We start from the raw sequence: 24327 nt of genomic DNA on the forward strand, positions 1-24327 counted from the left end.
GGATAAAAACTGTTTAACCGCACACACAGCTTGAAAAGGACACACATAATAGAGGATTATAATGCTCAGCTTATGTTTTTTTCTTTGGCTCCATAATCAGTAGGGACACCAGGCTTCAAAAACAAGCAGATTGGCTGCAAGGACATGTAAGTAGAGAAACAGGGAATTAATATAAAGAAGAGGAATTGGAAGAACTAATGTTCTAATGCCTGATAAATAATATGTATTAGTTACCTTTCATTAGAGACCCTTATAGATTATTATAAAAAATAAATGGGCTTTTATCCCTACAGTATAATGATCTCCATCTTTTAATGGGAATTTCAGAACAGCTGTGTCAGGTCTAAGAACTGTGAACAGTAGTGCTTTTGGCTGGAGCAGTGGCTCTCCACAACCACATTAAATGTGTCATGGCAGGAGTAAAGGCGAGCAGACATTAATACAGATGTGAGCATTATGCATCACTATGGACATGGCATCTCTTGGGGAGAAGAGGAATTCAAGCTAAGTCTGGAAACATTAGTACTGCCAGAGACGAATGCAATATGCTATACTTCTAAATCCTAGATGAGAAAACAAACTGCCATTATACTAGCAGACTGATTTAATTTAATGTTTGGAATATGCACTGTTTTAGACAACAAGCAAAATCTATCTAGGAACCATTGTGGTTCTAGTGTTTTTTCTATTTTTTTCCACTCACATGAAATCTTTGACAGCTAGTCAAAAGCTTTATTTAAAATGATCACTTCACCATATATCACATTACCAACCTATGCTCTAACAAATGCAAAATCAATTCTTGTGAAAAATTGCTGGTATAATATTCTATACTCACCATATAAACGTAAAAGTTGAGTTGAGAGCTATTGGAATCAACACTGGTCCAGGTGAACTTGAATGGGGTTTCTGCTCTGATTTTAAGCAAAATACTACTATCAGCTTGTATTATATTTATTTTACTAAACCCTATTTCTGTCTATGCTTTCTCTCATACAGAGTCATTGGGGGAACAGATATCTGTAGCTCTTTTCTGTAACAGACATTCCTTAGTACTGACAAATTATCTGTTGTGGAATACTGGCAATATAACACTTTGTGGTGGTTATTTGGGTGCCACAGATTTACTTATTGTAAATTCCTAGACCTGGTGCAGACTGTGCAAGTATTAGAATTTTAAAAGGGGACATAAAAAAAATCTAAACAAACTGATTAGCTTAACTAGTTTAAATGCAATGGTATGTGGTTATATATTGGGGCATGGGTTTGTATCAAGCAACATATCATTATCAAAACCTTGCTTACTATATTTCTGCAATTGCATTAAATTGGTAAAATTAATCGCCCACTAGTTTAATTAAAAGATGTATCCATACAGTAATGAATCATAATTTTGGGGAGATGATTCCAGATCAGATCATCAGGTTGATGATGTAAGCTGTTAACAAATGCAGTTAATAGATATTTTATATTTTTTGTCTCAGTTAAAAAAAAAACAGTTAGAAAACATGCAGGATTGTAATAAAAACAGGCCTGGATTAGTGGAAAGGCCACCAAGGCTGGGGGATGTGCAGGAGATACAATAGCAATCTCCATTGCTCAGGTCTCAATAATGAACTTGATGAATAAAATGGAGGGGACAGGGGCAACGAACAGCAGCCTGCTATGTAAATCCGGCCCTGAATAAAAACAATGCAGAATCAAAAGTACTCATACAGAAGGTTAGCTGGGGAGCATTAATCAAAATATTTTCTCCTTTGAGACTGTTTGTTAACAGATAACAGTTATTAGTTTCAGATGCATTGTATATTTGTCGGGGGGAAATCAATGCTACTGAAATAAAACTTCTATTGATCATCTGCAAGGTTAGCATTCAAACTAATATGAAGACATGCTGTCAATGTATACACATTATTTGGGTTGAAACAAATCTTAATTGTTGCCAGGAATGCAACCATTAATGCAATAAATATGGAATTAGTGTAGCAATGAAGAAAGATAAAGCAGAGGAGAATATCTTGTTTGCATTTAACTTGTCCGCCTAAATGTCAAGTTTAAAGGCCATGTCTCACTTGGTGTTCAGACTCCTAAATTTTGATGCCTGTAAAATCATTAGTTTCAACATTAAAGGTGCTATTATTTTATTGAGAGGATTTATCCATAATAGAATATATGAAAAAGCAGAATCATAACCTCTCTGTTTAGCGTGTATTCAATAAAAAATGAACAAAAACAGCAAGGCAAGAGAAGTGTGGAAACCCTTGCAAGTTTATTTCATTTATTACTGGATTTACCCTGCTCCACTTGCCTTACTGTGACAGTTCTATTGATTAATAATATGAAAAAATTGAATGCAACAAAATACCATTTCCTAATTTTCAATGAGTCTAGCGACTTTTCAAAAAAATTTGAAAAAAAGATAAAAAAAACTTACATTTTGTCTAGGACAACTCCCATTGGCTTCTACATGAACTCACCAACTTTAAAACAAAATTTAATATAGCTTTTGCGAACCCGGAAACCGTTTAGCGACCGAAGTGGTCAACAATGGAAGACCATTTGCAAATTTTGTAGTTTGCGCCAATGCTCAGTAAATGTAATAAAACTTCTTACTGAAAAAGTCATTATGTTTGCTCCAAAAGATTACGACGCCTTCAAGCACTTCTTAAGAGTGCACAATTAAAATTCACAATGCGCAATTAAAATTCACAATGCAATAACAGTTTAAGGAACAATATTACATTGCGAGATGTGGATTTTTATTCTAATTGGTGCGAATTGTTTTTCTCTTTGCGACTTTAATTACATACCCCCTAGGATCTAATTGAGCCTCCTTTTACAAATTGCCTAGAGAGGAGAGGTTTTTCCAATAATCATCTCTGCGGTCTGGATAATTCTTTTGGTGTAGGGGCTGAGGATCTTTTAGAGCAGGTGTCCCCAGCCTTTTTATCCATGAGTCACATTTAAATTTAAAAAGAGTTGTGGAGCAACACAGGCATGAAAAGGGTCCAGGGATGCCAAATAAGTGTTGTGATTGGGTATTTGGTAGCCCCTATGTGAACTGACAGCCTATGGGAGGCTTTATGTGGCTCTATTTTTATGCAACCAAAACTTGCCTCCAAACCTGGAATTCAAAAATAAGAACCTGCTTTTATGCCACTTTAATCAAGTGTTTACTTTGCACTTCAATAAATTGTGATTTAATTCTCCCACTGTTAATCAAGCAACCAGATCATCCTTACACAGAAGTGTGCAATTCAAAATGCTGGATATGTGTTTTATTCTATAAGAATCTTGTTAGCCAAATAAAAAATAAATATATGACCAAAACATAGTAAAACTGTCTGAAAATTCTGCATGGTTCAGTATAATTGTATTTAAATGCCATTTGTAAGGACAGATTGGTTGTATACAAGAAAAATCTGATAGATGAGAAATTGTTCAGAGAGAATTGGTGAATGATCATGAAAATGAAATGACAGGCTAGCTAGTAATTATAATTGGATGCATTCCGCTTGATAGGTTCACTCATGAAACAACCATCTAGTAATAGTAATGCCAGTTTGTTGGGACAAAGACACAGGGGATTAAATAAACACATATAAATGAAAAATCCTATAGGAAGGTACCAAACGTAATGTATTTTTTCCTAATGAACTGTAGGAGGTATGAAAATAGTAAATGTTTTAAGCACATCACACACATTATATGTAGTGGATGTACCTATGTATATAGATCAACACAGTTAAGGTATGCACACATAGGAAAACAACCCTTCCTACGTAGCTGCCACCAGTATAAAAAAACAACAAATGGCATTACAGTGTATGGCTCTAAAACTGAACCTAAGGGATGTATGTGTGTACAATGCAGAAGGCTGGTTGCATTTGTTGTATTCTAACCTGTGTTAATAAAGTGAAGTTTTATTTGAAGCCCTCTAACACTGTTGGCAAATTACAAAAATTTTAAACTCACTCAAGCATCAAATAGAATGCATGCTGAGATTCATATAAAAAGACATTTGTTATGGTTCTCTGAATGCTTTTGGCATGTAAACTCACTAGTTTGACTTTATATTTTCTTTTAAGGATCTGTTTGTGTGTGCATTTTGATAGGCATTTGAGAGCTACTTTTGTTGGCAATCCTTACTCACACTGAAATGCTGGCACATAGACATATAGTAACCATATATGAGTATATTGTACGTTTGTGCAATTCAAGAAACAGACCAAATAACATTCTCTTTTAAAGACATCTCATTACAAGACAATGCAAACCTGCTACAATACAGACCAACATGTGGTTTATGCTTAGGTCTGTCTATACACATTTACTGTATACTGCAGTAGGGATGTAGCGAACGTCGGAAAAAAAGTTCGCGAACATATTCGCGAACTTGCGCAAAAACGCGAGCGGTTCGCGAACGGTTCGCGAACCCCATAGACTTCAATGGGAAGGCGAACTTTAACATCTAAAAAAAAAATTTCTGGCCAGAAAAATGATTTTAAAGTTGTTTAAAGGGTGCAACGACCTGGACAGTGGCATGCCAGAGGGGGATCAAGGGCAAAAATGTATCTGAAAAATCTGCCTGTGTGTGCTTGGAAGAGATAGTGTAGGGGGAGAGCTGTTAGTGATTTCAGGGACAGATGATAGTAAGTTTGCTGGCTAGTAATCTGCTTGATACTGCTCTGTATTGGAGGGACAGAAGTCTGCAGGGATTTGAGGGACATTTTAGCTTAGGTAGCTTTGCTGGCTAGTAATCTACTGTTCTCTTTAAACAACTGCCATACGTTGACCTTGTAGGCATTGTTTGCCCAGTTTTTTTGGACGCAGCCACTGAAGCACAGTTGCCAGAAAAAATATGCCATATAAATGCTGAAAATAGTCATTTTTCGCCATACGTTGACCTTGTAGACATTGTTTGCCCAGTTTTTTTGGTTGCAGCCACTGAAGCACAGTTGCCAGAAAAAATATGCCATATAAATGCTGAAAATAGTCATTTTTTGCCATACGTTGACCTTGTAGGCATTGTTTGCCCAGTTTTTTTTGGTCGCAGCCACTGAAGCACAGTTGCCAGAAAAAATATGCCATATAAATGCTGAAAATAGTCATTTTTTGCCATATACGTTGAGTCAACGTATGGCAAAAAATGACTATTTTCAGCATTTATATGGCATATTTTTTCTGGCCTCTGTGCTTCAGTGGCTGCGGCCAAAAAAACTGGGCAAACAATGCCTACAAGGTCAACGTCGTTGACCTTGTAGGCATTGTTTGCCCAGTTTTTTTGGCCGCAGCCACTGAAGCACAGAGGCCAGAAAAAATATGCCATATAAATGCTGAAAATAGTCATTTTTTGCCATACGTTGACTCAACGTATATGGCAAAAAATGACTATTTTCAGCATTTATATGGCATATTTTTTCTGGCCTCTGTGCTTCAGTGGCTGCGGCCAAAAAAACTGGGCAAACAATGCCTACAAGGTCAACGTCGTTGACCTTGTAGGCATTGTTTGCCCAGTTTTTTTGGCCGCAGCCACTGAAGCACAGAGGCCAGAAAAAATATGCCATATAAATGCTGAAAATAGTCATTTTTTTGGTCGCAGCCACTGAAGCACAGTTGCCAGAAAAATTATGCCATATAAATGCTGAAAATATGCATTTTTTTGGTTGCAGCCACTGAAGCACAGAGGCCAGAAAAATTATGCCATATAAATGCTGAAAATATAAATTTTTTTGGTTGCAGCCACTGAAGCACAGAGGCCAGAAAAATTATGCCATATAAATGCTGAAAATATGCATTTTTTTGGTTGCAGCCACTGAAGCACAGAGGCCAGAAAAATTATGCCATATAAATGCAGAAAATATGCATTTTTTTGGACGCAGCCACTGAAGCACAGTTGCCAGAAAAAATATGCCATATAAATGCTGAAAATAGTAATTTTTTGCCATACGTTGACCTTGTAGACATTGTTTGCCCAGTTTTTTTGGTTGCAGCCACTGAAGCACAGAGGCCAGAAAAAATTAAACCAGTAGGGTTTGCACCCTAGTTTGTAACGGTGGCGGAGGGAGGAGGAGGACGCTAAAGGACAGCTGTGTGTGGAGTCATGAGGCTTGAAGAGAAGGACAGCTGCATAGAAGTCAGAACAAGTCTTCCGGCGTGCAGTAACCCTCCGAGATCCACCCCTCATTCATTTTAATAAAGGTCAGGTAATCGACACTTTTGTGACCTAGGCGAGTTCTCTTCTCAGTTACAATCCCTCCTGCTGCACTGAAGGTCCTTTCTGAGAGCACACTTGAGGCTGGGCAAGACAAGAGGTTCATGGCAAATTGTGACAGCTCTGGCCACAGATCAAGCCTGCGCACCCAGTAGTCCAGGGGTTCATCGCTCCTCAGAGTGTCGATATCTGCAGTTAATGCCAGGTAGTCCGCTACCTGCCGGTCGAGGCGTTCTTTGAGGGTGGATCCAGAAGGGTTGTGGCGCTGCCTTGGACAGAAAAACATTTGCATGTCTGACGTTACAGACTGGCCAAAGGGCTTTGTCCTTGCAGGTGTGCTCGTGGCAGGATTACTGGCACCTCTGCCCCTGGAATGTTGATGAGTTCCTGAAGTGACATCACCCTTAAAAGCATTGTACAACATGTTTTGCAGGCTGGTTTGTAAATGCCGCATCTTTTCGGACTTGTGGTATGTTGGTAACATTTCTGACACTTTATGCTTGTACCGAGGGTCTAGTAGCGTTGCGACCCAGTACAGGTCCTTCTCCTTAAGCCTCTTGATACGGGGGTCCTTCAACAGGCATGACAGCATGAAAGACCCCATTCTCACAAGGTTGGATGCAGAGCTATCCATCTCCGCTTCCTCATTATCAAGGACTGCATCATCCACGGTCTCCTCCCCCCAGCCACGTACAAGACCAGGGGTCCCCAAAAGGTCACCACTAGCCCCCTGGGAAGCCTGCTCCTGTTGGTCCTCCTCCTCCTCCTCCACAAAGCCACCTTCCTCCTCTGACTCCACTTCTGGCACCTCTCCCTGCGTTGCAGCAGGTGCCTGGGTTCGTTCTGGTGATTCCGACCAGAAATCGTGCGCTTCCAGCTCCTCGTCACGCTGGTCTACAGCCTCATCTGTCACTCGTCGCACGGCACGCTCCAGGAATAAAGCGAAGGGTATTAGGTCGCTGATGGTGCCTTCGGTGCGACTGACCATATTTGTCACCTCTTCAAAAGGTCGCATGAGCCTGCAGGCATCGCGCATAAGCACCCAGTAACGGGGGAAAAAATCCCCAGCTGTGCAGATCCAGTCCTACCACCCAGTTCAAAAAGGTACTCGTTGACGGCCCTTTGTTGTTGCAGCAGACGTTCCAACATAAGGAGCGTTGAATTCCAGCGAGTCTGGCTGTCAGAAATCAAACGCCTGACTGGCATGTTGTAGCGCTGCTGAATGTCAGCAAGGCGTGCCATGGCTGTGTAGGAACGTCTGAAATGGGCCGACACCTTTCTGGACTGGGTGAGAACGTCCTGGAATCCTGGGTACTTGGAGACAAAACGTTGGACTATTAAATTTAACACATGTGCCATGCAGGGCACATGTGTTAAATTGCCTAGTCTCAACGCTGCCAACAGATTGCTTCCATTGTCACACACCACTTTTCCGATCTGCAGTTGGTGTGGGGTCAGCCACCGATCGGCCTATGACTGCAGAGATGACAGGAGTACAGATCCGGTATGGTTTTTGCTTTCCAGGCACGTCATCCCCAAGACAGCGTGACAACGGCGTACCTGGCACGTCGAATAGCCTAGGGGGAGCTGGGGGTGCACAGGTGTGGAGGAGGAGAAGGAGGACCCAGCAGCAGAGTAAGAAGAAGAAGAAGACGAGGTAGAGAGCGATGGAGGAGTAGAGGTGGTGGCAGAACCACGTGCAATCCGTGGCGGTGACACCAACTCCACTGTTGTTGTTGAGCTACCCATTCCCTGCTTCCCAGCCATTACCAAGTTCACCCAGTGGGCAGTGTAGGTGACATACCTGCCCTGACCATGCTTGGAGGACCATGCGTCAGTAGTCATATGGACCTTTGGCCCAACACTAAGTGACAGAGATGCGGTAACTTGGCTCTGCACATGTTGGTACAGGTGTGGTATTCCCTTTTTAGAAAAAAAATTGCGGCTGGGTACCTTCCACTGCGGTGTCCCAATTGCTACAAATTTGCGGAAGGCCTCAGAGTCCACCAGCTGGTATGGTAAAAGCTGGCGGGCTAAGAGTGCAGACAAGCCAGCTGTCAGACGCCGGGCAAGGGGGTGACAGTCAGACATTGGCTTCTTACGCTCAAACATGGCCTTCACAGAAACTTGGCTGGTGGCAGATGACTGGGAATGGGAACAGGTGGTCAAGGTGGAAGGCGGAGTGGAGGGTGGTTCAGACGGGTCAAGGAGAGCAGAGGTAGAGCAGTAAGATGCTGGACCAGAAGGAGTGTGGCTTTTAGTTTGCCTGTTGCCTTTGAGGTGTTGCTCCCAAAGTGCTTTGTGCTTGCCGCTCATGTGCCTTCGCATAGAAGTTGTACCTATGTGGCTGTTGGGCTTACCAAGGCTCAGTTTCTGACTGCACTCATTGCAAATTACAATGCTTTTGTCAGAGGCACACACATTAAAAAAATCCCACACTGCTGACTTTTTGGAAGTGTGCGATCTGGCGGTAACAGTAGAAGTTGGCGGCATTGGCGGCAATGGCGGGTGCGTTGGCCGGCTGAACACAGGTGCCGATACATGTTGTTGCCCTACTGATCCCTGCGGGCTGTCCTCCCTGCTTCTTCTAAGTCTTATTCTCCTACTGCCTCTCTGACTCTCCGTCTCTCCATCTGAACTACCCTCCTCTTGCTCTCTTCTACTAGGCACCCACAAAACATCAATCTCCTCATCATCATTCTCCTCAGATGCATCAATTTCTTCTGACACATCACAGAAGGAAGCAGCAGCGGGGACCTCCTCCTCATCACTCATTATGTCCATCTCTGTCGTGTTCTCTGCCAGAATTAAATCTGGTGTAAGGTCCTCATCTCCTTCATCTTCTTCTGGCAATAATGGTTGCGCATTACTCAGTTCAAGAAACTCATGGGAAAATAACTCCTCTGACCCCAGTGAAGAAGGGGCACCGGTGGTGGAGGAAGTGTTACGTGGGGTGGCCATAGCAGTGGAGGATGAGGAGGATGTTGTGGTAAAGTTAGAAACGGTAGAGGATGGGGTGTGCTGTGTAAGCCAGTCAACTACCTCTTCAGCATTTTGGGAGTTCAGGGTCATTGGCTTTTTAAAACTGGGCAATTTGCTAGGGCCACAGGATTGCATAGCAGCACGGCCCCTAGCACGGCCTCTGCGTGGCGGCCTGCCTTTGCCTGGCATTATTTTTTAAAAAACAACAACAACAACAAAAACTCAGTTGGTTTTTCTGGAAACGATAATACACACAGCTAGATGGCGGGTTGAAGAAAACAGTGTGCAAATAATGCCTACAAGGTCAACGTATACACTACTACAGCGGTGGATACGGATTACGTAAAATATATTATGGCTGCTTGAAAAAAGTCACTCCGGTGTTTTTTCTGGAGACGGTAATATTATGGATATTTAGACAGAATGTGAACAAGGTCACACAGCTAGATGGCAGGTTGAAGAAAACAGTGTGCAAATAATGCCTACAAGGTCAACGTATACACTACTACAGCGGTGGATACGGATTACGTAAAATATATTATGGCTGCTTGAAAAAAGTCACTCCGGTGTTTTTTCTGGAGACGGTAATATTATGGATATTTAGACAGAATGTGAACAAGGTCACACAGCTAGATGGCGGGTTAAAGAAAACAGTGTGCAAATAATGCCTACAAGGTCAACGTATACACTACTACAGCGGTGGATACGGATTACGTAAAATATATTATGGCTGCTTGAAAAAAGTCACTCCGGTGTTTTTTCTGGAGACGGTAATATTATGGATATTTAGACAGAATGTGAACAAGGTCACACAGCTAGATGGCGGGTTGAAGAAAACACTGTGCAAATAATGCCTACAAGGTCAACGTATACACTACTACAGCGGTGGATACGGATTACGTAAAATATATTATGGCTGCTTGAAAAAAGTCACTCCGGTGTTTTTTCTGGAGACGGTAATATTATGGATATTTAGACAGAATGTGAACAAGGTCACACAGCTAGATGGCGGGTTGAAGAAAACAGTGTGCAAATAATGCCTACAAGGTCAACGTATACACTACTACAGCGGTGGATACGGATTACGTAAAATATATTATGGCTGCTTGAAAAAAGTCACTCCGGTGTTTTTTCTGGAGACGGTAATATTATGGATATTTAGACAGAATGTGAACAAGGTCACACAGCTAGATGGCGGGTTGAAGAAAACAGTGTGCAAATAATGCCTACAAGGTCAACGTATACACTACTACAGCGGTGGATACGGATTACGTAAAATATATTATGGCTGCTTGAAAAAAGTCACTCCGGTGTTTTTTCTGGAGACGGTAATATTATGGATATTTAGACAGAATGTGAACAAGGTCACACAGCTAGATGGCGGGTTGAAGAAAACACTGTGCAAATAATGCCTACAAGGTCAACGTATACACTACTACAGCGGTGGATACGGATTACGTAAAATATATTATGGCTGCTTGAAAAAAGTCACTCCGGTGTTTTTTCTGGAGACGGTAATATTATGGATATTTAGACAGAATGTGAACAAGGTCACACAGCTAGATGGCGGGTTGAAGAAAACACTGTGCAAATAATGCCTACAGGGCAAATAATGCCTAAAAGGTCAACTTATACACTACTACAGCGGTAGTAAAATAAAAAAAAGTAAAATAAAAAAAAAATGAATATTAAAAAAAAAAATTAAAGTTGGTGCTGCTGAACTACTAGGAGCAGCAGATTAGCACACCAGTCCCACTCCCCAACACTGCTAGACTAATAGCACTGGGCTCTTATAGTAGTAGTAGTAGTAGTAGTAAAACAACAAAAAAATAAATAAAAGCAGTCCTTACAAGGACTACTGTTATTGCAGCAGTCAGCAGATGAGATCAGAAGCAGGACAGCTGCCCACTGCAGCTACATACAGAGCACTGCAGTAGAAGGTAGATTACTAGCCAGCAAAGCTACCTAAGCTAAAATGTCCCTCAAACCCCTGCAGACTTCTGTCCCTCCAATAACAGAGCAGTATCAAAACGATTACTAGCCAGCAAACTTTCAACTGTCCCTGAAATCACTAACAGGCAGCAGCTCTCTCCCTACACTATCTCTTCAGCACACACAGGCAGAGTGAAAAAACGCTGCAGGGCTTCGGTTTTTATAGGGAAGGGGAGTGGTCCAGGGGAGAGCTTCCTGATTGGCTGCCATGTACCTGCTGGTCTGGGGTGAGAGGGCAAAAAAAAGCGCCAACAATGGCGAACCCAAAATGGCGAACGTCGCGCGACGTTCGCGAACTTCCGGCGAGCGCGAACACCCGATGTTCGCGCGAACAAGTTCGCCGGCGAACAGTTCGCGACATCTCTATACTGCAGCTCATACTAACAAAAATAAATCTACTTTTACACTGAGACTGCTCCAACCATACTGCTTGCTTAGTGTATACTCAGTCTTCCACCACCATCCAACTGTATGTAGAGAAAAAGGAATGGAGGCTTTTAAGTCATTAGCTGTACTCAAATACTGCAGATAAAAGCTAATTTGTCTTTATTTCCAGGTATTAAAAAAGGATTAGATAAAAAAAGACAGATGCTTCATTTTAGACATCTTATTCAATTCCTGAATATGGCTAATACAGACTAATAAGGTCACATGTCACAACCAATCAAATACTCATATAAGGACTCATTTATGTCTACAAGCACAGTTGCAATCCCACACTTTTCCCCACATTAAATCTCTTCATTATTGGTTTATAGTTGGCTTGGCACACTCATTCTTTTGCCTTCCATTCTGAACCCAGCGCTGCTGCTCCAGTGCATCTTAAGAATCTGGCACCTGAAATGATGCCAGACTAACTTACTGTATGCACAATTGCATTTTAAGAATCTGGAACCTGAAATGATGCCAGACTAATTTATGCACAATTTGCATAAATTAAGTCTAATTTGCAATGAAATATGTGCACAGTTGTGCTAATTTGGTGGATCTTACTCGATGGTTTCAATGCAATGTAATTGCATTAATGACCCTCTGTGGCTGCAATGATGCTGGAATTCTGGGGGAATCGTGCAGCACTGGATTTCTCCTCCCTGGCTATCTCCCATATTCTACTGACAGCATGTGAAGGAGCATGATCCTTAGTAATTCGGACACGCTGGTGGGCCTGCAGGCAGTTGTTGCATAAATTCTCACAAATCTAGAGATGAACCTTTATTCTCCTCATTCCCATCATTGAGCTCCTGCATTGTTTAAACCTCAAATTCAGACTGTAATCCCATGTGTTGTTCATACATGTAATCCCCCTGAATTGTTCACACTTGTGACACCTCTATTGTTCACACCCCTAAAGCCCTGTACTGTTCACACCTGAGACCCAGAATGAAACTGCCCACATTATTCACCTGTTCACACTCATACAAACTGCTGAAGGGACACTAGCACTGTGTTAGAGTATTGTGATCTAGCAATTGTGTATGAGTTTGGCCTGTCTGACTTTGAGCTTCAAAAATACCTGGTACCATGTTATTTGGTTGATAATTTGTGTTTTACTCGTTCTGTGTCCTGATCTCCTTTGTTAGCAATTCCTGGTTTATTGCCCACGTACTATAATGTGACTATGCCTCTTTAAATCTCTTTGTACTTCGTCTTAGTAGATTGTTTGTAAGCTGCTGCACCACCTAAGCAGACGCAGTCTCCAGCATGTGGCAGCCTTCCCTGCAGCTTCTGTACTGAACTACAAGTCTCTCCTCAGCTGTGAATCATCCCACTGAAGGGTTGCTTATATTGGTTGTGCGAATTTAATATAGCTTTTGTGAACCTGGAAACTGTTTAGCAACCACTTCCGACGGTGGAAAAATGTTATAGTTAGCGTCAGTGCGCAGTAAATGTAATAAAACTTCTTACTGTAAAAGTTGTTATGTGGACAAAAGTGAGCAATGCGCAATTACAATTCGCAATGTAATAACAGTTTAATTTACGAAATGAGACTTTTTATTCTTATTTGTGCCAATTGCTTTGCTCTTTGCGACTTTTATTACATTCCCCCAAAAACCTATTAAAAACAAAATCTAGTTAACAAGATTACATAAAGCAGTTGTTAATACGTGTAAATAAATACAATCATTTTTAACCTAATTTTTGGAAGTGCAGCTTTTCCATGCAGTATGGGAGCAACCAAAATGATATATTGATCTTTCCCCACAGTATAATGTCTGTATTTCTTCGTGATTTCAAACTTGATTCATAAAGGCACTTTGTCATGAGAAAACATGTTTTTTATAAAAAAAAAAAAATGCATCAGTTATTAGCAATCCTTCAGCAGAATCCTGCATTGAAATTTGATTTGTGAAAGAGCAAACAGATTTTTTTAATATTTAATTTTGAAATGTGATGTTGGACTAGATGTGTTTTTTAAGTTTCCCAGCTGCCCCCAGTCATCCGACTTGTGCTCAGATAAACTTCTGTCACTCTTTACTACTGCACTGCAAGTTGGAGTGATATAGCTCCCCTCCCTTCCCCACCAGCAGCCTTTCAACAGAACAATGGGAAGGTAACCAGATAACAGCTCCCTGGTAACTATGGGAGGGGTTAGGGATATGAGAATAGCACCCATAGCAAAACACCCAAGTTCTATTGTGAACTGCTACCAAAAATAGAAGGAGAAGGCGCACACCCTTTAAATCGAATTACAGGGTGCTAATCCATAGGTGACTCCCCATAAGGGTCTCCATAATGAAATACAACTACTGCAGATAATGGATAGCACACCCGATTTGAAAAGCAAAATTAATTTATTGCAAAAAAAGAAGAAAAAAATAAACAAAGAAAATAAACAAGACATAATCAAAATCAAAAATGATTCCAACGCATTTCGACCTTAAGGGTCTTCATCAGGGGCACAAAATAAACAATTAAAAATAATTTTTTGTTTATTTTGTGCGCCTGATGAAGACCCTTAAGGTCGAAACTCCTTGGGCTCATTTTTGATTTTGATTATGTCTTGTGTATTTTCTTTGTTTATTTTTTTCTTCTTTTTTGCAATAAATTAATTTTGCTTTTCAAATCGGGTGTGCTATCCCTTATCTGCAGTAGTTCTATTGTGAACTGCTGTCTCTTTCTGAAATCACGGGATCAGGCACAATAACCTGAACTGGCTGCTTACACACTATTATTACAACTAAGAAAATACATTTATTGGTTCAAGAATACAATGTTAACCCTTTAAGTGCCACCCCACGTAGAATCTACGTTCTGTGGGAATGACACTTGAAATGCCACAGAACGTAGATTCTACGTTCTGCAGCATTTCAGGGTTAGGGAACGGAGGAGCGGCTTTTCAAGCCGCTTGCTCCGTTCCTTTTCGTTCCCCAGCCCCCAGGCAACGAGCAGGGGCTGGGAACGAGTGGCCCCTGAGGCGCGATCGCCCAGGGGCCCCAAGGCAGCAGCAGGCACGTGCAATATATGTGCCCTGCTGCTGCCTGCACTTTCAGAACGGAGGAGCGACTTGTAAAGTCACTCGCTCCGTTCTAAGTGCTATCCACCGGTTCCCCAGCCCCTAGGCAACGAGCCTAGGTGAAGAACAAGGGGCCCCTGGGTCGCGATCGCCCAGGGGCCCCTAGGCAGCAGCAGGCACGTGAAATCTACGTGCTCTGCTGCTGCCTGCACTCTGTGAACAGAGGAGCGGCTTGTAAAGCTGCTCGCTCTGTTCAGACTCATTCCCCAGCCCCCAGGCAACAAGCCTAGGCAGGGAATGAGTGGCCCCTGAGGCTCTATAGCCCAGGGGCCCCAAAGGCAGCAGCAGCACGTGGAATGGACGTGCTATGCTGCTGCCTGCACTTCCTGGCCGCTAAGCTCCGCCCCTTTTACCGGATCATCAGAAGAGGACGGTGCCAGCTCTGCCTGCAGCTCTCCTGGACGATCTGGACCCTACTACTCCCAGGTTAGTGCCCATCCACACACACAAACACACACAAACACACACAAACACACAAACACACACTTATTTTCCCATTACACACTTACATTCACACTTACACACAATCACATACATTTTTGGGGGGTCACACACATTCACAGCACCCCCACACGCTTGCACACGCACACAACATGCAATTGGTCAGTTCTACACACACATACACACTTACACTATGTTGTGTCTTTGTTTTTTTGTTTTTATCGCATCGTCTGTTTTTTTTTGCCTGAAAAAACTGTTTTATTGCCATTGCGAATAGCGTATTCGCTAATTGCACTGCGCAATACCTTTTGTATGTTATTTTGGTGATTATACTGCAATTCTGGTGATTTTTGTGCATTTTTAGCCATTTTATTGCATGTTTAGCCATTTTATTACATTTTCAGCTGTGCGATGGTGTTGTTCCCCTGTTTCTGTCTGTAAAACTTATTTGGCCATGCTAAAATATTCAACCATTGATTCTGACTGCTGATTACAGTAGGCGGAAAAAAAAAAGCATTGATTTTTGCGGTTTTGTTGGATTTTAGTGATTTTATACCATTTCGCTTTGTTCTTTGTTACTTCATTTTGACCATGAAAATTTTGTCTGCTATATAACCATTTGGAGGTCTCTGTGTGCAAAATAGTTTGGTAAATCTTTTCATACCAGGCATCAAACTGTTCAGTACACCCCTGGCGTTCATATTTAGGATGACTTTTGCTGGTACGTTACAAAATGTGGGGTATATAATGGGGTAAAATGCTTGCTTTGTGACTATTTTCAGAAATTCCATAAAAACTGTTATGTTTAGCATTGCTTTGCGGTTTGGTAGTTTGCAGTAGAAAGATGTAATTACTTGCTTTAGATTCGTCTGAATGTGTACTTTCGGAAAATATATGGGTTTCTAGGGTCTTCATACTGTTAGGGGGTCTTATGGTGCATAATGCACATACCAGGTTCTAGTATTGTAGCAGTCAGTGTGTCATACGTGAAAATTCATATGTACTATTTTCATTTGGGCATCTCTGTATGCCACCTAGTTTGGTAAATCTTTTCATATCAGGCATCAAACTGTTCAGTACACCCCTGGCGTTCATATTTAGGATGACTTTTACTGGTACGTTGCAAAATGTGGGGTATATAATGGGGTAAAATGCTTGCTTTGTGACTATTTGCAGAAATTTCTTAAAAAGCGTTATGTTTAGGATTGCTTTGCGGTTTGGTAGTTTGCAGTAGAAAGATGTAATTACTTGCTTTAGATCCGTCTGAATGTGTACTTTCGGAAAATATATGGTTTTCTAGGGTCTCCATACTGTTAGGGGGTCTTATGGTGCATAATGCACATACCAGGTGCTTGTATTGTAGCAGTCAGTGTGTCATACGTGAAAATTCATATGTACTATTTTCATTTGGGCGTCTCTGTATGCCACCTAGTTTGGTAAATCTTTTCATATCAGGCATCAAACTGTTCAGTACACCCCTGGCGTTCATATTTAGGATGACTTTTGCTGGTACGTTGCAAAATGTGGGGTATATAATGGGGTAAAATGCTTGCTTTGTGACTATTTTCAGAAATTTCATAAAAAGCGTTATGTTTAGGATTGCTTTGCGGTTTGGTAGTTTGCAGTAGAAAGATGTAATTACTTGCTTTAGATCCGTCTGAATGTGTACTTTCGGAAAATATATGGGTTTCTAGGGTCTTCATACTGTTAGGGGGTCTTATGGTGCATAATGCACACACCAGGTGCTTGTATTGTAGCAGTCAGAGTGTCATATGTGAAAATTCATATGTACTATTTTCATTTGGGCATCTCTGTATGCCACCTAGTTTGGTAAATCTTTTCATATCAGGCATCAAACTGTTCAGTACACCCCTGGCGTTCATATTTAGGATGACTTTTGCTGGTACGTTGCAAAATGTGGGGTATATAATGGGGTAAAATGCTTGCTTTGTGACTATTTTCAGAAATTTCATAAAAAGCGTTATGTTTAGGATTGCTTTGCGGTTTGGTAGTTTGCAGTAGAAAGATGTAATTACTTGCTTTAGATCCGTCTGAATGTGTACTTTCGGAAAATATATGGGTTTCTAAGGTCTTCATACTGTTAGGGGGTCTTATGGTGCATAATGCACATACCAGGTGCTTGTATTGTAGCAGTCAGAGTGTCATATGTGAAAATTCATATGTACTATTTTCATTTGGGCATCTCTGTATGCCACCTAGTTTGGTAAATCTTTTCATATCAGGCATCAAACTGTTCAGTACACCCCTGGCGTTCATATTTAGGATGACTTTTGTTGGTACGTTACAAAATGTGGGGTATATAATGGGGTAAAATGCAAGCTTTGTGACTATTTTCAGAAAGTTAAAAAAAAAGCCTTATGTTTAGCATAGCTTTGTGGTTTGGTAGTTTGCAGTAGAAAGATGTAATTACTTGCTTTAGATTCGCCTGAATGTGTACTTTCAGAAACTATATAGTTTTCTAGGGTCTCCATACTGTTAGGGGGTCTTATGGTGCATAATGCACATACCAGGTGCTTGTATTGTAGCAATCAGAGTGTCATATGTGAAAATTCATTTGTACTATTTTCATTTGGGCGTCTCTGTATGCCACCTAGTTTGGTAAATCTTTTCATATCAGGGATCAAACTGTTCAGTACAGCCCTGGCGTTCATATTTACGATGACTTTTGCTGGTACGTTACAAAATATGGGGTATATAATGGGGTAAAATGCTTGCTTTGTGACTATTTTCAGAAATTTCATAAAAAGCGTTATGTTTAGCATTGCTTTGCGGTTTGATAGTTTGCAGTAGAAAGATGTCTTTACATGCTTTAGATTTGTCAGACTGTGTACTTTCGGAAAATATATGGTTTTCTAGGGTCTCCATATTGTTAGGGGCTCTCATTGGGTGCTTATGTTGTAGTAGCCAGAGTGTCATACGTGAAAATTCATATCCCCTATGTGGATTTGGGGGTCTCTGTATGCCACATAGTTTGGTAAATCTATGTTTATTGGGTATCAAACTGTTAAGTAGACCCCCGGCATTCATATTTAGGATGCTTTATGCTGGTAATGATACATGGACGATACAATGCTGGAAAGTTTAAGCTTTGAGGCAATTTTCAGGTATTTCACCAAAACTGCCATTTTTGGGAAAGCCTTGCGACTCAGTCGTTTGGAGCAGAAAGGCATGGGTACCCATTTTAGATTCGGTAGAATGTGTCCTTTCCAAAAATATATGGTTTTGGGGGTAAAGCTATATTTCTGTGTTTTTACCCCACAAAAAATGCAGTCAATGTGTTGATTTTTCATTAGCTGAAGTTACCCACAGGACTATTTGTATGCGCTAGCTTCATTTTGGGGTCTCTAAATGCCAGATACTTTGGTAAAGCTATGAACAATGGGCACCAAACTGTTTGGAGGACCCCTGGCAATCATATTTAGGGTGCTTTTTCTTGGTACCTAATGATACATGGGTGATATGGTGCTGGGAAGTTGAAGCTTTGAGGCAATTTTCAGATATTTCACCAAAACAGACAATTTTGGGAAAGCCTTGCGACTCAGTAGTATGGAGCAGAAAGGCATGGGTACCCATTTTAGATTCGGTAGAATGTGTCCTTTCCAAAAATATATGGTTTTGGGGGGTAAACCTATATTTCTGTGTTTTTACCCCACAAAAAATGCAGTCAATGTGTTGATTTTTCATTAGCTGGTTACCCACAGGACTATTTGTATGCGCTAGCTTCATTTTGGGGTCTCTAAATGCCAGATACTTTGGTAAACCTATGAACAATGGGCACCAAACTGTTTGGAGGACCCCTGGCAATCATATTTGGGGTGCTTTTTCTTGGTACCTAATGATACATGGGTGATATGGTGCTGGGAAGTTGAAGGTTTGAGGCAATTTTCAGATATTTCACCAAAACCGACAATTTTGGGAAAGCCTTGCGACTCAGTAGTTTGGAGCAGAAAGGCATGGGTACCTATTTTAGATTCGGTAGAATGTGTCCTTTCCAAAATATATGGTTTTGGGGGGTAAACCTATTTTTCTGTGTTTTTACCCCACAAAAATGCAGTCAATGTGTTGATTTTTCATTAGCTGAAGTTACCCACAGGACTATTTGTATGTGCTAACTTCATTTTGGGGCCTCTAAATGCCATATACTTTGGTAAACCTATGAACAATGGGCACCAAACTGTTTGGAGGACCCCTGGCAATCATATTTAGGGTGCTTTTTCTTGGTACCTAATGATACATGGGTGATATGGTGCTGGGAAGTTGAAGGTTTGAGGCAATTTTCAGATATTTCACCAAAACCGACAATTTTGGGAAAGCCTTGCGACTCAGTAGTTTGGAGCAGAAAGGCATGGGTACCCATTTTAGATTCGGTAGAATGTGTCCTTTCCAAAAATATATGGTTTTGGGGGGTAAACCTATTTTTCTGTGTTTTTACCCCATAAAAAATGCAGTCAATGTGTTGATTTTTCATTAGCTGAAGTTACCCACAGGACTATTTGTATGTGCTAACTTCATTTTGGGGCCTCTAAATGCCATATACTTTTGTAAACCTATGAACAATGGGCACCAAACTGTTTGGAGGACCCCTGGCAATCATATTTAGGGTGCTTTTTCTTGGTACCTAATGATACATGGGTGATATGGTGCTGGGAAGTTGAAGGTTTGAGGCAATTTTCAGATATTTCACCAAAACCGACAATTTTGGGAAAGCCTTGCGACTCAGTAGTTTGGAGCAGAAAGGCATGGGTACCCATTTTAGATTCGGTAGAATGTGTCCTTTCCAAAAATATATGGTTTTGGGGGGTAAACCTATTTTTCTGTGTTTTTACCCCACAAAAAATGCAGTCAATGTGCTGATTTTTCATTAGCTGATATATTATTCAAATTGCAGGTGAGTGATTGCTCACCAAAGTTAATCACATCTCAAAGGAGATAATTAACTGATTAAAATACAACTGTCACTTAAATTAAAGTGCACTTAAATATGGAGTGTGAGAATTGTCTGAACAGAAACCAGGTCTGGGGATACTGAGCAAAGTACCCCATCTATTGCCCACTGGTCAGCAAATTCTTTCAACCGACCAGTAAACACTGCTTGGGTGTACTCTGCTCGGATGCGGGAACGCACCAGCACTCGGAACAAGACCTCTGCTGGCAGAGGATTCCCACCTTCCAAACATTGCTTTCTAGATTTATGGATGACTAATTTAGCTAAAGCCAGGAGCAAGTTGGAGAGAAGGTCTTTCTCTTTATTGTCCCGGGATACTGGGCGTCCAAAAATATAAACATGAGGGGAAAAGTGTAACCAGAACTGCAGGTAAAGCTTCCTCAAAAGAGCCAATAGAGGTTGCAGTCTGGCACACGTAAAATAAGCATGAAACACAGACTCTCCTTTGCCACAGAATGGACAAGCAGCTGGGGAGTCTGTAAAACGAGCTAAATACTCTCCTGTGCTCAATGCACCATGCAGCACTTTCCAACTCAAGTCTCCAGTTGGTCTAGGCACCAAACTGGAATAAAGAGCTTGCCACTGAGGTCTTTCACCCTCATTAAGCACACGTCTCCAGATGGTATCATATCGGGAGATGAGGGCAAGGAAGTGTACAGTGTGAAGCATTAGAGAGTACAACAGCTTTCTTGTTATATCATGAAAGCGTGTCAATGGAAAATTCTCCAACTGGCTCAAGTTGGGGGAAGGAGGTGCTTGGGGGGATTGACGGGTTTTAGGTGCTATTATTATGTCTGGAGGTGAGGAGTTCCAAGGTGGACGTGGCTCTCCAGAATGTAAAACCCCATCAATGAAGGTGTGAGAATCAGGAGAGATTGTGTCCTTGATTTCCTTGAGAAGACGGTGTGGAACCCTAGTGGTGAGGAATCCCATGCGTTGCATAACTGCTTGAGAGTCCACCCAATCTGATTTCTCAAAATCCAGGAGATCTCCAACTCTGGTTAACCGAGCCTGGCAAAGGCGACGTCGGATGCTGATGGATTCTAACATCCTAGTCTTAAAATATGGATTGTAAAGTAGGGGCTCATTTAGAATGTCTTCCCCTTCAATGGCTCCTTGCCTTAACACGGATACCATGCTCCAGGTTTTTAGCGTGTCTTGGTAGTAAGCCGGCAGGGTTGAAAGGTTTCTTAGGAAACCCTCAGGTTCAATTATAAACAATTGCCGGTCATATCCCATATTTCGTACCTGGCGATAAAAACTCGATGCTAGAGTACACCACTGTGGAGAAGGATCTGCATACAAGTATCTCTGTATTTGCTGGAGACGGAAGGTGTGCACTTGAGAACGTATACACACGACTCCCTGCCCTCCCTCTTTCAACGGGAGGCTTGAGACACCTGCAGAAACCCAATGCTTTCCTATCCAGAGAAAGTCCAGTAACCTTCTCTGGATCTTAGCAATGAATTCTTGGGTTGGGCTAAGACATATCAGCCGGTACCAGATCTGAGAGGCCACCAGCTGATTAATCACCAAAGCTCTCCCCCTCATAGAAAGTACTTTAGCAAAACCCTTCCACTTTCCAAGGCGCGTTAGAACACATTCCTCAAGTTCAATGAAATTCTGTGAGACAGGATACTCCTCAGCTGATAGGTAGACGCCTAAATATTTAATGATTTTACTCTCCCACGAGATGTCACGAAAAGCAGGAGGCAGGAAATCCACCTTTAGAGAACCCTCCAGAAGGCCTGAGCTCTTGGACCAGTTGATCCGGGCAGATGAGGCAGCAGCGTAGACTTCTTGACACTCTTGTGCCCGCTCAAGATCAACTAGGTCCTGGGCCACAAGAATTACATCATCAGCGTAGGCTGAGAGAACCACCCTCATGTCAGGTTCTTTGAGCACCAGTCCCGTGAGCCTTTTCCTTAAGAGACACAGGAAGGGCTCAATGGCCAGCGAGTACAGTTGTCCCGACAAGGGGCATCCTTGCCGAACTCCTCGTCCAAAGGCCAGAGGTGCAGTCAGAGACCAGTTGATTTTAACTAAACACTCTGCAGAGGCATACATTGTTTTCAGGTAGCCCACAAACTGTGGGCCAAAGCTATAGGCTTGCAGAGTGCCTATAAGATATTGGTGATCCACCCTGTCAAATGCCTTCTCTTGATCCAGAGAGAGAAAAGCAAGAGATAGACCAGTCCTTCTCGCAAAATGTAGTAAGTCTCGGATTAAAAAGACATTATCAAAAATTGTCCGACCGGGGACTGTATAGGACTGGTCAGGATGAATCACCTCTGCCAGCACAGATTTGAGCCTAAGTGAGATAGCTTTGGCCACGATCTTATAGTCTGTGCTAAGCAGTGAGACTGGTCTCCAGTTCTTAATAAGACGGAGATCCCCCTTCTTAGGAAGTAGTGATAACACTGCTCGACGACACGAAAGTGGCAACTCACCTTTCTTGAAGGCCTCAGTTAGGACCCTATGGAAATCAGGGCCCAGAGTATCCCAAAAGAACTGGAAGAACTCTATGGTCAGTCCGTCAAGCCCAGGAGATTTATTGTGGGGCATTAAACGGAGTGCTTGAGAGAGTTCCTCTAGAGTGATTGGTGTTTCCAACCTCTCTTTTCTCCTCTCACTGACCACTGGAAGCCCATCCCATAGCTCCTCACAGGCATCTGGAGAGATGGGATCTGGAGAAAAAAGGTTTTGATAGAAGGACCGGGCTCTGTCCCGGATAGCCTCCGGATCCTCAAGGGGGGTTCCATCCTCCGCAAAAAGGCATGTGATTTGTTTTCGGTTCCCCTTCTTCTTCTCCAGAGCATAGAAGAATCGGGAACCACGATCCATATCACAAAGTAACTGCATCCGGCTTCGCACAAAGGCACCACGAGCCTGTCGTTGTTCCATGTTACGCAGCGCTTCTTTCCTTTCTAGATATTCACACTGAAGGGCTTGGTCTTCAGAGCCTGATAGCCTTTGCTCAAGATCAAGCACCTCCCCATTCAGTGCCTCAATCTCTGCATTGCGCTGCCCGCTCACACTTTTGGTATACTCTTGACACAAGAGCTTTAGGTGAACCTTGCCTACATCCCACCACTGGTTCAATGTGGCAAATTCATCCTGAAAGGCCCTCCAGCCTCTCCATGTATCCCGGACTGACTTTGCAAAACCCTCATCTTCTAATAAACTGTTGTTAAAGTGCCAGTAAGCAGCTTTTGGCAGAGATGGTGCGATTGACATTCTCAGGGATACACAATTGTGGTCTGAGAATGGTGCCAATCTAATGGTGCTCGACTGGGCTCGTGACATGAGATGGCTCGATATATACAGATGAAGCCACTTGGATTTGTGAGATAAATGCGTCATGACTCAGGGTTAATTGAAGAAACTGCGTTATCTAAAGTCATCTTAACTCATTTAATGCATTTAACCTTTCCATTAGCATACCAAAGCACCATTGTGAACAATGGTGAATGCTTTAATTAGATGGGATGTTGTGACGCAGTTTTCTGTGTTAAATGAGATAAATGGGATATCTGTGTTTAGTTATTCTGTGTCAAACAGACAAACCAAAGTGGCTGCATCTGTATATCCTATCAATCCGGGATTGAGAAACATGACCATCTCTCACCCTGACATAGGTAAAAGCAACCGTCTCTGGGTTCTGTTCTCTCCAGACATCAACCAAGGAGAAATGAGCAATTAGTTCTCGCAAAACGGACTCAGACGAGTCTCTTTTCTTGGGTACATTGCGATCTCGAGCATCAAGGGTGTAATTAAAATCACCCCCTATAATCAAGGCTTCATCAGAGTCAATTGTCTCCATGTAGGCTGACAAACTTTCAAAGAACCGTGCCCTCTCTGGTCCGGTAGTAGGAGCATACACATTCATTAGATTATATGTTCTACCTGACTCCCGGACCCGAAGATGCAATAGACGGCCAGGGATGACAGAGGTAGCATTCAGGACCTCTGGCTGGAAGGAATCTGAGAAAAGGGTCACCACCCCGCATGATGTCCAAGTGAGGTGATTAAAAAAGACCCTTCCCTTCCACTCCAGATTCCAGCTTGCTTCAAGCTCTGGAGTGGTGTGGGTCTCTTGGAGGAAACTCACAGAGTACCCTCCTTGACGAAGAAAGGAGAGTACCTGAAACATTCGGAAAGGATTCCGACAGCCATTAGTATTAAGTGTGCTTATACTCAAGGCCATTACTGAGTCTT

The sequence above is a fragment of the Xenopus laevis genome, chromosome 5L (genome assembly GCF_017654675.1).
Source record: "Xenopus laevis strain J_2021 chromosome 5L, Xenopus_laevis_v10.1, whole genome shotgun sequence".
Classification (NCBI taxonomy): Eukaryota; Metazoa; Chordata; class Amphibia; order Anura; family Pipidae; genus Xenopus; species Xenopus laevis.